The sequence below is a fragment of the Macrotis lagotis genome, chromosome X (genome assembly GCF_037893015.1).
Source record: "Macrotis lagotis isolate mMagLag1 chromosome X, bilby.v1.9.chrom.fasta, whole genome shotgun sequence".
Lineage (NCBI taxonomy): Eukaryota > Metazoa > Chordata > Mammalia > Peramelemorphia > Peramelidae > Macrotis > Macrotis lagotis.
In genome coordinates, this window is record NC_133666.1 from 303,369,625 (window position 1) to 303,382,802 (window position 13,178).

Consider the following 13,178-nt stretch of genomic DNA (forward strand, 5'->3'; position numbering starts at 1 on the left):
TTAAGGAATAATTTTCTTCAGTGAGCTTTTTGTACCTCCTTTTCCATTGAGTTAATTTGGATTTTTAAGGCATTCTTCTCCTCATTGACCCTTTAATGCCTCTTATTTGCATTTATCTGAGTCTTGTTTTTAAAATTCTATTTTCTTTAGTATTTGTGTTTGTGTTTGTGTGTGTGTGTGTGTGTGTGTGTGTACCTTTCCTTCACCATGCTGCTCACTCACTTTTCATTATTTTCTTGCATCATCCTCATTTCTATCCCCAATTTTGCCTTCACCTCTCTTCTTTGATTTTCAAAATCCTTTTTGAACTCTTCCATGACCTGAGATCAATTCATCTTTGTCCTGAATGCTTTGTATGTAGGAGTTTTCACTTTATCTTCTTCTGAATTTGTATTTTGATTTCCTTATCACCATTGTAACTTTTTATTTTTCCCTTTGTTGTTTTCTCATTCAACAAGTCTATGACTTGATTTTAACTCTTTGTTGAGGTTGGTCTCTGCTTCAAGGGTGCACTATCTCAAGCTTTTGATTTTTTTTTTTTTTTTTGGAATATGTCTTCAGAGATACTTCAAGGGACTTGAAAGCTTTTAGTTCTTCCAAGATGAAATGATCTAAAGAGAGGTTTTTTCTTTACTACTTTTCTGATTTGAGCTTTGGCCTATGAGTGACCACAAGCTTTCCTTTCTGCTTCAGAACTGTGAGGAGGGTCCCTGATCCCTTGTAGCAATAAGCTCTAATGTGTTATTTCTCCTCCTTTTCCTGATACTATGTCCCAGATCAGAAAATTGGCAAAACCACAGTTTCCTGCCTCAGTGACAGCAAAAAGTCTTTTGTAATCTTCTTCTAAACCCCCTACTAACTGTATCCTGAGGGGCACTCCAAAGACTGCCCCTGGTTTGCATTGGACTTTGCTGCACTATCATCATGGTGCAACAGACTGTTCCTGCTGACCTTCCAATTTGTGCTTGGCATCTCTGGGTTGAGAGTTCTGGAAAGTACCACTACCTGATAACTGTTTCTGGATTGCTGGACAATTCATGCTGGTATAGTCTGGTGCTGCTCTGTGCTCCTCTCTGTCACCCAATGCAACATTCTCCCCTTGATCTTCTAAGTTGTCTTGTGCTGGAAAATTGTTACATTCCATCTTTTTGTGAGTTCTGCCAGACTAGCAGTTGTTTAGGAATTTGAAGCTGTATAGTAGAGAACATTAGGGAATACTTCCATTTACTCTGTCATCTTAACTCTGTCCCTAGTGGTGAGTATTCTTGAGTAGTATTCCCTACAGTATCTAATGCTATTCCAAGTAGAGTAGATAACAATCAAAAGAAGTAGGTGGCTTTTTGAGAATCTTGAGATCTAGTTGCATTCATAGATCTTTTATATTCAAAGGTTCTAGATTCTACTGGAGTAAATAAGTACTCAGATAAATCAATACAAAATATATACCAAATTAGTACCAAATAATTTCAGCAGGAAGACACTGAGGCAATCAAGAAAATTAACTATGAAAATATGACATATAACCTTAGCCTTGGAAGAAGCTACAGATTATCAATATGGCCTAGTATAATGCTTAGCCTGGAGTTATTTCTTTTTTTCCCCTTTTTTGGTAAGACAGTGGGGTTAAGTGACTTGCCTAAAGTCACACAGTTAGGTAATTATTATGTGTTTGATACAGGATTTGAACTCAAGTCCTCCTGGATCCAGGACTGGTGCTCTATCCACTGTATCACCTAGATACCTTTGGAGTTATTTCTTAATGAATATCCTGTAATCAGAATTTTCAAAGAATCTATGGTCACAAAGGAGAATAGTTTGCTAAAAGGTATGGCATTAGAAGATGTAATATTGAATATAAGGACAAGTACATAAACCAATTTGACCCTATTGTAGAATATGTGAGATTATTGTGACTTTCATCTGTAAAAAAAAATGAAAACAGACAGAAAAGGGTTTTTAGAGCTTAACAGTGCTATTTTAGTCTATAGTCAAATGGCCACCCTTTGTGCAGGGTAATAACCCACCCTGTTCTTTACATTAGGCAGAAAGCCAATTTATAAATTTTCATTGGGAGCATTTGAACAACAGTAATCAGTAAATCAGGGTTTGATTTATTATTTTGTTGAATGTTGATTAAGAATTGGAGTAGTATACCATCCTTTGTGAAAAATAATAATAAAGCAGAATAATTTGGAAGTATGTCAATCACATATTTATATATATATATATATATACATGTATGCATGAATGTGTGTCATTCATTTATATTCACATATATATATATATATATATGTATATATGAATAACCACCATCAAGATATACCTTTACTAAATCTCATTCCTTTAAATTACACTCTTCCCTTTCTCAGTTATGCTATTTCAAAAATCTGATAACAAACTAATCCATAATATCAAGTTAATAAACATAATATATTCCTGGAAAGATATGTATTTTTGATAGAGGACAATGCTAGTTAATAAATGAGCTTCAATAATTTAAAAAAAATGAAATCAACAATAACACTTTAGATTGGTTAGCAGATATCTTTTTTATTTTTTAAGGAATTATTTTCTTTAATATTTTGGCTTTTTTTAAACCAAGTTATTGATTCTCTTTTCACAATTTTCTTGGATATCTCTAACCTATTTTCCCAATTTCCCCCTTATTTTATTTTTGTATTTTCAAAATTTCTTTATCTCTTCTAGGAATTCTTGTTGAAATTATGTCCACTCTTCTTCATTTTTTGAAATTTTGCTTGCAGCTATTTTCTTTTGTGCTTGTGTTCTTGGACTTCCTGTATACCACTGTGGCTTTTTAATTTCAGTTTCATTTTATATTTCCTCCTGTATCCAGTTTAATACTGGCTTTTGAACTTATATTGGTTTAGACTGTTAACTTCTAAGGAGAAGGAAATGTCTTTTTTGAGCTTCTGTCTTTTAAGTCCTTTTGCTTTCATTGCTCAATCTGGGGGCCTGTAAGTTTTCAGTGCTTCTAAAATGGTGAGACCTAGGGAGTTACCTTGTCTCTGCTCTGTTCTCCAGCATATTCTAAAGTCATTTAGTATCTGTTGACTTGAGTATGGTTAGGTTTCCATAAACTGCTATTGGACTCAGTCACTACTGAGTCCCCTAGTACTGGTTTTGCAAATTCAGAGTAAATGAACTGTTTTCCCCTGGTTTTGGATTCCTGCCCCAGGTTATTGCATTGTAGACTTATGAGTGGGTTAAAGGCCATAAGTCAATCCCCGCAATGAATCATCACTCTGTTCTTGCTCAACACACAGTTATGCTTTTGAAACTTGTTTCTTGCTCCTTGAACAGTTAGGGTCCCTGTTCCTTTACAATCTTTTCTCTCTGCCTTCAAACTGTGACCCAGAACTGGGTAATGAGTAACAGAATTGACAGATGTCACTCATTTCTGCTCTCAGTCCTACTATGGCCCCTTTCCCAAGATCTCTTTCTGCTTAGTTTTCATTCTCCTTACTATTTCTGCCTTTTAAACTGCTATTTTCTCTTGCTGTTGCTATCATAACCTACTAGCAGTTCTGTATATTGTGGCCCTGTTGCTGTGTCAACTCCCATCCCAGTGTCTCTAAATCTCTTTCTTCCTAAGTTGTCTTGGGCTGGAAAAATTACTCACTATGACTTTTTCATAATCAGATTCACCTGATGTTTTTTATTTGTCATTCTAGAAAAGGATATGATGGAGCTAAAACAAAACTTATCTCTCACTTTACTATATTGACTCTGTCTAGAAGATATTACTCTATGTTAAATACCTGTCAGATATCTGCTCATTGACCAGCCTACCTTCTTGAGATTCTTGAACAATTTCCTCCTTTAAAATAGCCCATTGGGGTGGCTAGGTGAGGTAGTGGATAAAGCACTGGCCTTGCAGTCAGGGGTCCCTGGGTTCAAATCCAGTCTCAGACATTTAATAATTACATAGGTCTGTGGCCTTGTGCAAGCCACTTAACCCTGTTTTTCTTGCAAAAAACCTAAAAAAGCCCATGGAAGATCAAAATCTGCTTCTGGAAAATTGTGAATTTTAATTATTCCAATTCTGTTGTGACATAAAGTGTTGGGATATTCTACTCTGTAGGTGTTACCTACAAAATGTAACATTTCTATCCATCTATATAGACATACCACAAAGCTGTATTTGACAGTGTAAAAAATGACATTCTGTTGTCACCAGCCATTGCTAATCATAATTCATAGTTTCATTATAGGCCAGAAGGCTTTGGACTGAGCTAAGGTTCTTTCATATTCATGATAACAGCATAAAAAAAAGGAAATGTAATGATCACAGGTTATGGATGTGATTGAAATTCATATGTTCTCACTATTATACCAAGATTCTTCAAAGAAACACTGTGATAAACTCCTTCTCCCTCCTCCATTTAATCATTTTCCATAGGGCTGCTTCATATTGTGGTTAAAATATATCTTCGGGGGTTCTTGTCATCACCCATTTTCATCTGCCCAAGCAAAACAATTGCATTTTGGTATGTGCGTTTAAACCAATCTCAACCAAAGATTTTCTTGATTGATTACTCCTTAACTAATAATTATTGTTGAGAATCTTAATTTAATTTTTAATTCAATATTCAGCATAAAAATGTTCTAGGAGTAGCATAGTAATATAAATTGCTGCAGAATAATGGGGTCAAATAGAAATAGGTCTGGACTAAGAGATTTAGGTTTAAATATCAGCCATCTGATTTTGTATAAAACATTTGCTGTCCTGGTGCCACGAATTTTTCCCCATCAATGAAATGGCACTAACATCCTTTGACTTGATATCCCCACAGGGTTTCTATGACCACAATATATAAATATTCACATGGGAAGTGCGAAATTCAGTTCTGAACACCGCATTTTAGAAGGAAAAACAAGGTATAGTGAGTTTATAGGAAAGAACGATTCAAAATCATACATTTAAAGAATAATTGGAATAATTTAGAATAATTAAGGCAATTTAACCTAGAAAATAGAAGGCTATAGTCACCAAGCTGGGTTTTGAAGAAAGGGTTGGGGACATGATTAATGCCTTTAAATGTCTGAAGGATTGTTGCCAAATGAACAAGAGAAGAGGCTTAATTCTACTTTAATCCAGAAAACAACTTTGAATGTCTGGGTTATGGTGGTCTTGTCACTGGAAGGCTAAATAATGTTAATGAACTGAATTCAGTGAACGTTTATAAAGCACATGCTATGCATAAAGCTTTGTAATATGAAAGTGGGGGGGTATGGGGGATAACCAGATTGAAAAAAAACAACCTTCTCTTAAAGGATTTAGAATTTAGTATGAGAGATGAAAATAACTATAATGGAAGTTAGAATATGATAAGGAGGACTCATAGTAGCAGGCATTAGAGACCTCCAGGTCAATTTAGGACAACTGGGAAATTTAATCTGTCCCTTCTTCTTGGTGGAGGAAACAAGTATATCAGTCACAGAACTACGGCCTAGATAGGGTGGAGCTGTAGTGTCTATATATTATTTAGAAGAAGGGTATGATGATAATTGCTGTCCCATGGCTATGGAAACCTTTTCTGCCTCTTTCAGATATTTCTTACCTCCTTTCCCTATTGTCAAACCCTGTTCTCTCATCTCTATTTACCTTAGGCCAACCCCTTCTATTTAATTATCATGTTCTATTGGCCTTTTCTTTCCTTTCTCCAGAACTATAAGCTATCATGCACAAACTGCCTTTCATACTAGAGAAATAAAAGGGATAGGAACAAACATTATTAAACACCTACTGTATGGCAGGTATTTTACAAATATTATCTCATTTGATCCTTACAACAACCCTGGGAGGTAGGTTGTATTATTATGCAAATTGATAAAGGTCACCTAGTTAAGAAGGGTCAGCTTGACTTGAACTCTTATCTTACTCATACCATGTCCAGAGTTCTGTCCATTGTACCCTTTGAATGAAGAAACTACCTCTACCAATGCAGATTGACACCTATTCTATCTCTTAATACTCTTAAAGAGCCAGAGAGGTGTGGTAGTGGTTAGAGTTTCAGGCCTGAAGTTAGGAAGATCAGAGTTGAAATGTGACCTCAGACAGTTACTAGCTATATGTCTCTAGGCAAATCATTTAACCTCTTAATCAACTATAAGAGTAAATAGCAAACCACTCCAGTATTGTTCCTAAAAATCCCTAAAACCCCAAGCAAAACAAAAAACAAAACATAAAGCATGGACAGCATTGATGTGGTATGGTCCTTAGGATCTTGAAGAGTCATATATGAGTGAGTGAATAATTGAACAATACATGTTATTCTACTCATCCCTGTTTTCCTAAAGAGTCAATTTTTCTTATGAATTTTTTTTTTTGGTGTGGTCTTTCTGGAGTTGCTGGATTGGAGAAGAGGTTGAAGGCCTCTAAGTAGGAGAAGGGTCTTAACTCTTACTAGAACTGACTTGAAGCTAAGAATGTGTTCCTCATTGTCATGTTTCTTTCTTGTGTTAATTATTTCTTAACTTTTAAATGGAGATTTGAAATAACTACAATGTTTTAAAGTTTGAAATGTCAGGAGACAGCCAACAGAAAGTCTAGAGGCAAAGTCCATGTGGAGTTTTGTGGACAGTCAGCCAGCATTGAGGTTAACAGGAATGATTTTTGGAATCTATTTTAGAAGTTGTAGAAATTCAGATTCATTCATCAGTAGACGCTGAAGCTTTTGGAATTGAAATTGTTATGAACATAATTAGAAAACTGCTTTTTCTTTTTTTTAATTATTTAAAATTTTTTTCTTTATTTTCACATTACTAAAATATTCTTGCTTAAGAGTAAACATAATAACCCTCCCCTACAAAAAAAAACCTCAAGAGACATAAAGTGAAAGAGAAAAAAAAATGTGTTTCAGTCTGTGTTCTGATACCATCAGCTCTGTCTTGTGTAGATCACATTCTTTATCTTCTTTATCATAAATCCATTATAGAAGTTACTTCCACAATTTTTTGTTGCTGTTGTTGATTGTAATTCCCTCCATCTATTCTTCAAAAATGTGCTGTGGGGCAGCTGAGTGGCACAGTGGACAGAGCACTGTCCCTGTGGCCAAGAAGCCTCAAGCCTACATCCCACACCAGAGACACAGCAACCACTGGTCTCACAGACCACCCAATACCACTACCTTGCAAAAAAGTAAAAAGTAAAATGTGTTATATCTGACTATCCTCTCCTCTATTACCCACATACCCCCCTCCCCTCCCCCTGCCCCCCTTCTCTCTTTTTTCTTCTAGATGTCTATAGCCTATTGAGTGTATGTGCTGTTTCCTCTCTCAGCAATTTCCGATGAGAATGAAGGGTCTCTCTTTCCCCCTTGCCTCCCCCCTTCCATACTTTTGCAAAAATTACATGAAATATTTTTACATGAGATATCTTGCCCTTTTCTACCTCTCCTTTCTCTTACTCCCAGTACATTTCCCTTTCACTCATTGTCTCCATTTTTACTATATATTATATCTCTAAAATCAGCTCTCTCCTGATTCTTGGTTGTGTTCCAAGCTCTTTTGCCTTCTGGAATAATATATTCCAAGCCATATGAGGTCTTAATGTAGATATTGCCAGGTCTTGTGTAATCCTGACTGTAGCTCCATGATATTTGAATTGTTTCTTTCTGGTTGCTTGTAATATTTTCTCTTTGACTTGGGAGTTCTGGAATGTGGCTATAACATTCCTGGGGGTTGGTTTTTTTATCTCTTTCAGTAGGAGATGGGCAGATTCCTTCAATTTCTATTTTACCCTCTGCTTCTAGGATATCATGGCAATTTTCTTGTAGAAATTGTTTAAAAATAAGGTCAAAGCTCTTTTCCTGATCATGACTTTCAGTAACCCAATAATTTTAAAATTATTTTTTCTGGATCTGTTTTCCAGATCAGTTATTTTTTTTCAATGAGATATTTCATATTTGCATCTAGTTTTTAATTCTTTTGGTGGTGAATTATTGTGTCTTGATTACTCACAAAGTCATCAGCCTCTTTTAGCTCCATTCTACTTCTGAAGCATTTGATTTCCTCAGAGCTTTCTTATCTCCTTTTCCATCTAGCCAATTCTGCTTTTTAAAGCATTCATCTCTTCAATAACTTTTAAAAAATTTTTAAAAATTTTTTTTAGGTTGTTTTTTTTTTTTTTTGGTAAGGCAAACGGGGTTAAGTGGCTTGCCCAAGGCCACACAGCTAGGTAATTATTAAGTGTCTGAGACCGGATTTGAACCCAAGTACACCTGACTCCAGGGCCGGTGCTTTATCCAGTATGTCACCTAGCCCTGCCCCCCTTCAATAACTTTTTGAAGTATTTTATCCATTTGACCTAAACTGGTTTTTAATGTTATTTTATTCAGCATTTTTTTAACTCCTTGATTAAGCTGCTGGCTTCATTTTAATGTTTTTTTTCTGCATCTCTCCAATTTCTTTTCCCAATTTTTCTTCTACCTCCCTCATTTGAGTTTCAAAATCTTTTTTGAACTCTGTCATAGCCTGAGCCCAGCTTCTATATTTCTTGGAGTCTTTAGATGCAGAAGCTTAGAATTTCTTATCTTCAGATTGTGGGACCAAAGTAATTGTCTATGGCCAAATTTCCTTTTTTTTTCCCATTTTACTCAATTCCCCACCCTGTGCCTGGTTTTGGATGCTTTCTGAGCTTTTGAGTATTTTTGGGACACCCCCGCAAGGACCTCAATATGTGAGACTCTGACTGCTCTCTTGGTCTGTTGAATGGCCACAAGCCACACCGCTCTGGGGCCCCAGACTGTGACCAGGGTCTAAGTATGGTCAAATCCTGAGAGTCCTGACCCAGGGACAGAGGACAGACCTTGGCAATCTCTGCCCGCACCCCCCCCCCACTCCCTTCCCTTCTGTGGGCTGAGCACTCTAGGTGCAGCTGCTGGATTGTGCCCTGCTGGGCAGCTCTACAGGTTTGCTTCCATTTTCTGGTATCTGGGCTGCGCTGAGGGCCCCAGGTGTGCTGTGGAGGGCCATACTGGCCTGTGCTTCATGCTCACTCTGGCAGAGGTCTCCCTGCTGATCTTCCAAGTTGTGTTTGGTGCTCCCTGGGGTGGCAGGTCAGGAGACTGCTTCTGCTGCTAGGACCTGAGGTTTCCAGGGACCCAGGTGCCCTGGAGCTTTCCCAGAAGGCCGAAGCTCCTTTGCTTGTTGTGCCAATGCCCCTCCAACCCTGAAGAACAGAGACTTCCCACTATTTTCCAAATTACCTTGGGCTGGAGAACTGCCTCACTGGATCTTTCTGTAGGTTCTCTCTCAAAAATTTAGTTATTATTTTGAGGGTTTTGAAATTTTTTAGAGAGAGCACCTAAGAGAGGCTGTTCTGCCACCATCTTGGCCCTGCCCCCTGAAAATTGCTTTTTCTAAGATAAAGAATTAAATGTAACCTTATAACTTGGCAGCTAGATGGCATCAATGGATAAAGCACAAGGCCTGGAATCTGGAAGACCTGGGTTCAAAACTTCTCCATATTTCCTAGCTATGCAACCTTGGGCAGATAATTCAACCTCTCTGTGTATGTTTCTTCCATTTAAGTTTTCAATTAGCAATAATCCACCTCGGATAAACCTCATTGGCTATGATACTGCCACTGTGCAAAGCTTGTATCTTCCATTTAAGAGAGGAATATAGCACCCTACTTGGGAGACTTTTATGACTATCCATTGAGATATTTGTAAATTGTTTAACACATTCTCAGGCACAAAGAAGACACTAAATAACCATTGACCCATTCCCAGTAATAATAAATATTAAAATAGATGCTCCTCTATGTGGGACAATAAATACTAAAGTGATACCTCTCCATTAGGGACAGCATATACTAAATACTAAATACTAAAGAGACATCTCTTTAGGGAATGACTGAAGAAAATTATGGCATTGCAATGCAATGAATTAAAGTTGCACTACAAATAATTATGCAAAGCAGGAAGAGCAAAACTTGAACATGCTGTCATGAACTGATGAAGAAAATAAAGACCAAGAAAACAATACTAATTGTAAAAATTGTTTTCCAATTTAGTGCATTCTTTTTCATCTTGGTTGTATTGGTTTTGCATGTGCAAACCTTTTTCAATTTATTGTAATGAAAATTATTCATTTGAGGTTTTGTAATGTTTGTTATCTCTCCTTTAGTCATAAACTGCTCCCTTTTCCATAGATCTGGCAAATAAACTATTCCTTGTTCTTCTAATTGGTTCATATCATCTTATTTTATTTTTTTATTCTCATTTTTTACAAATATTTTTTACATTAATAAAATATTCTTGTTTAAGAATAAATGAAATACCCCCCCATAAATAGACTTGCTTCAGCGATAAAGTAAAGGGGAGAGAAAAAATTAAAATTAAGAAAAAATAACAGTAATAATTGTAGGTATGGCCAGGTGGCAAAATGGACGAAGCACCAGCCCTGGAACCACGAGGACCCGAGCCCACATCCAGCCCTGTAGACCCAACTATCACCCAGCCATGTGACATGCAAGCCACCCAATCCCCACTGCCTTGCAAAAACAAAAAAGAAGGGAAAGAAAGACCCAAAATAAAATAAAATAGTAATAATAGTAGGGGTGGCTGGGTGGCAGACAGAGCATTGGCCCTTGAGCCAGGAGCACCCGGGTCCAAATACAGCCTCAGACACCCAATGATCACCCTGCTATGCAGCTCCAGGCAGGCCACCCAGCCCCATTTGCCCTGCACCCTCCCCCAAATAATAATAATAAAAAGTATGCTTTGGTCTTTGTTCCAACACCAACAACTCTGTTGCAGGTGGATCACATTCTTTATGGTAAGTCCATCACAAAAGTTACTTCCATATTTTTCCACCTTTGCCATTGCTGAGCGCAACACCCTCCTTTCTTATTTCTCCACTACCATGTACTATATTTTCTCTTTTCTTTTACTCTGACTCTGCTGTAGGGTAGCTGAGTGGCGCAGCAGACAGATCCCTGGTCCTGGGGCCAAGAGGCCCTGAGCCCCCATACCACCCCTTAGGCCTAGCATCCACCTGGCCCTATGGTCCTGGACAGGCCTTCCAATCCCAGCCCCTTGCAAGAAGTAAAAAAGAAAATGTGTTATATCTGACCACTCTCCCCCATGGTCCATCCTCTCCTCCATGATTCACATCCTCCCCCTTCTCCCTGTCCCCCCCATCCTTCTTACTCCAGATGACTATACCTCATTGAGTATATATGCTGTTTCCTCTCCTAGCCACCTCTGATGAGAGCAAAGGTTCCCTCATTCCCCCTTGCCTCCCCCCTTCCATATCATTGCAATAGCTCATTGTAATAAAGAAAAAACTCATTATATGAGATATCTTGGCCTATCCCCCACCCTCCTTTTTCTTTCCCCCATTACATTTCCCTTTTTTTTTATTGACTCCATTTTTACACCATATTTTGTCTTCAAATTCCTGTGCTTCAACTATAAAAGCTCCCTCTACCTGCTCTATTAACTGAGAAGGTTCATATGAGTATTATCAGTGTCATTTTTCTGTGCAGGAATACATGCAGTTCATCCTCATTAAGTCCCTCATATTTTCCCCTTCTCCTCCAGTCTCCATGCTTCACCTGAGTCCCATATCTGAAGATAAAACCTTCTGTTCAGTTCTGGCCATTCCAAGAGGAACATTTGAAACTCCCCTGGTTCATTGAAAGTCCATCTTTTTCCCTGGAAGAGGACATTCAGCCTTGCTGGGTAGTTCATTCTTGGCTGCATTCTAAGCTCTTTTGCCTTCCAGTATATTATATTCCAAGCCCTACGAGCTTCCAATGTAGTTGCTGCTAAGTCCTGTGTGATCCTGACTGCAGCTCCACGATATTTGAATTGTGTCCTACTGGCTGCTTGTAATATTTTCTCTTTGACTTGGGAGTTCTGGAATTTGGCTATAATATTCCTAGGGGTTGCTTTTTTGGGATCTCTTTCTCGGGGGGATCGGTGGATTCTCTCCATTTCTATTTTGCCCTCTGCTTCTAGGATATCAGGGCAATTTTCCTGTAGTAATTCTTTGAAAATGATGTCAAGGCTCTTTTCCTGATCATGACTTTGAGGTATTCTAATAATTTTTAAATTTTCTTTCCTAAGTCTGTTTTCCTTATCAGTTGTTTTTTTTCAATGAGATCTTTCACGTTTTCTTCTAATTTTTCATTTTTGGGGGGTTTGAAGTATTGATTCCTGATTTCTGGTAAATTCATCTATCTCCCTGAATTCTATTCTTTGTCTGAAGGATTTAATTCTCCTCAGAGAGTTTTCTTATCTCCTTTTCCATCTGGCCAATTTTGCTTTTTAAAGCATTCTTCTCCTCAATAACTTTTTGAACTGTTTTATCCATTTGACCTAAACTGGTTTTTAGCATGCTATTTTCTTCAACATTTTTTTGGATTTCCTTGACTAAGCTGCTGACTTCATTTTCATGTTTTTCCTGCATCTCTCTCCTTTCTTTTCCCAGGTTTTCTTCTAACTCCCTCATTTGATTTTCAAAGTCTTTTTTGAGCTCTATCACAGCCTGAGCCCAATTTCTGTTTTTCTTGGAGTGTTTAGATGCAGGAGCTTGTGCTTCCTCATCTTCAGACTGAGTATTTTGATCCTTCTTGGGGTCATTTGCAAAATATTTCTCAATGGTGTTCCTCTTTTTTTCTCTGCTTGCTCATTTTCCCAGCCTGGGCCTGGTTTTGGGGTGCTTCCTGAGCTTTTGGGACACTCCCACAAGGGTCTCAGTGTGTGAGGCTCTGCCCTCCCTCCTGTTCTGTGAATGACCATAAGCGCCCCCCTCTGCCATGGGGCTGAGGTGGAGTGGGCCCCTTCTGTTCTATGGGGGGCCTAGACTGCGATCAGGATCTGAATGTGGTCAGAACCCCAGTGTCCTGTTCCAGAGGCAGAGGACAGAGTTTGACAGTCTCTCTTCACTCCCCTCCCTCAGCTCAATGTGCTCATGCCCTGGGGGCTCCTGCTTATGGACTCCACCTGCTTCTGTTTCCAGATCTGAGCTGCCAAGAAAGACCAAGCTGCTTGCTGTGTGCCCTGCCTCACTGGGTCCAATTGTGGGTTCTGTCTCTCAAAAGTTTAGTTAGAGTCCTTAGTTTATAAGTTTTATCAGAGAGTGCCTAAGACTCAATCCTTTCTTGTCGCCATCTTGGCTCCGTCCCCCCCCCCCCCAATATC

The 13,178-nt window shown here is 38.2% G+C and overlaps 1 pseudogene; it reads right to left on the reverse strand.

The window, feature by feature from the left end:
- Window positions 1-9,460: 9,460 nt before the first annotated feature.
- Window positions 9,461-9,622, reverse strand: LOC141503885 (U4 spliceosomal RNA; annotated as a pseudogene).
- Window positions 9,623-13,178: the final 3,556 nt, after the last annotated feature.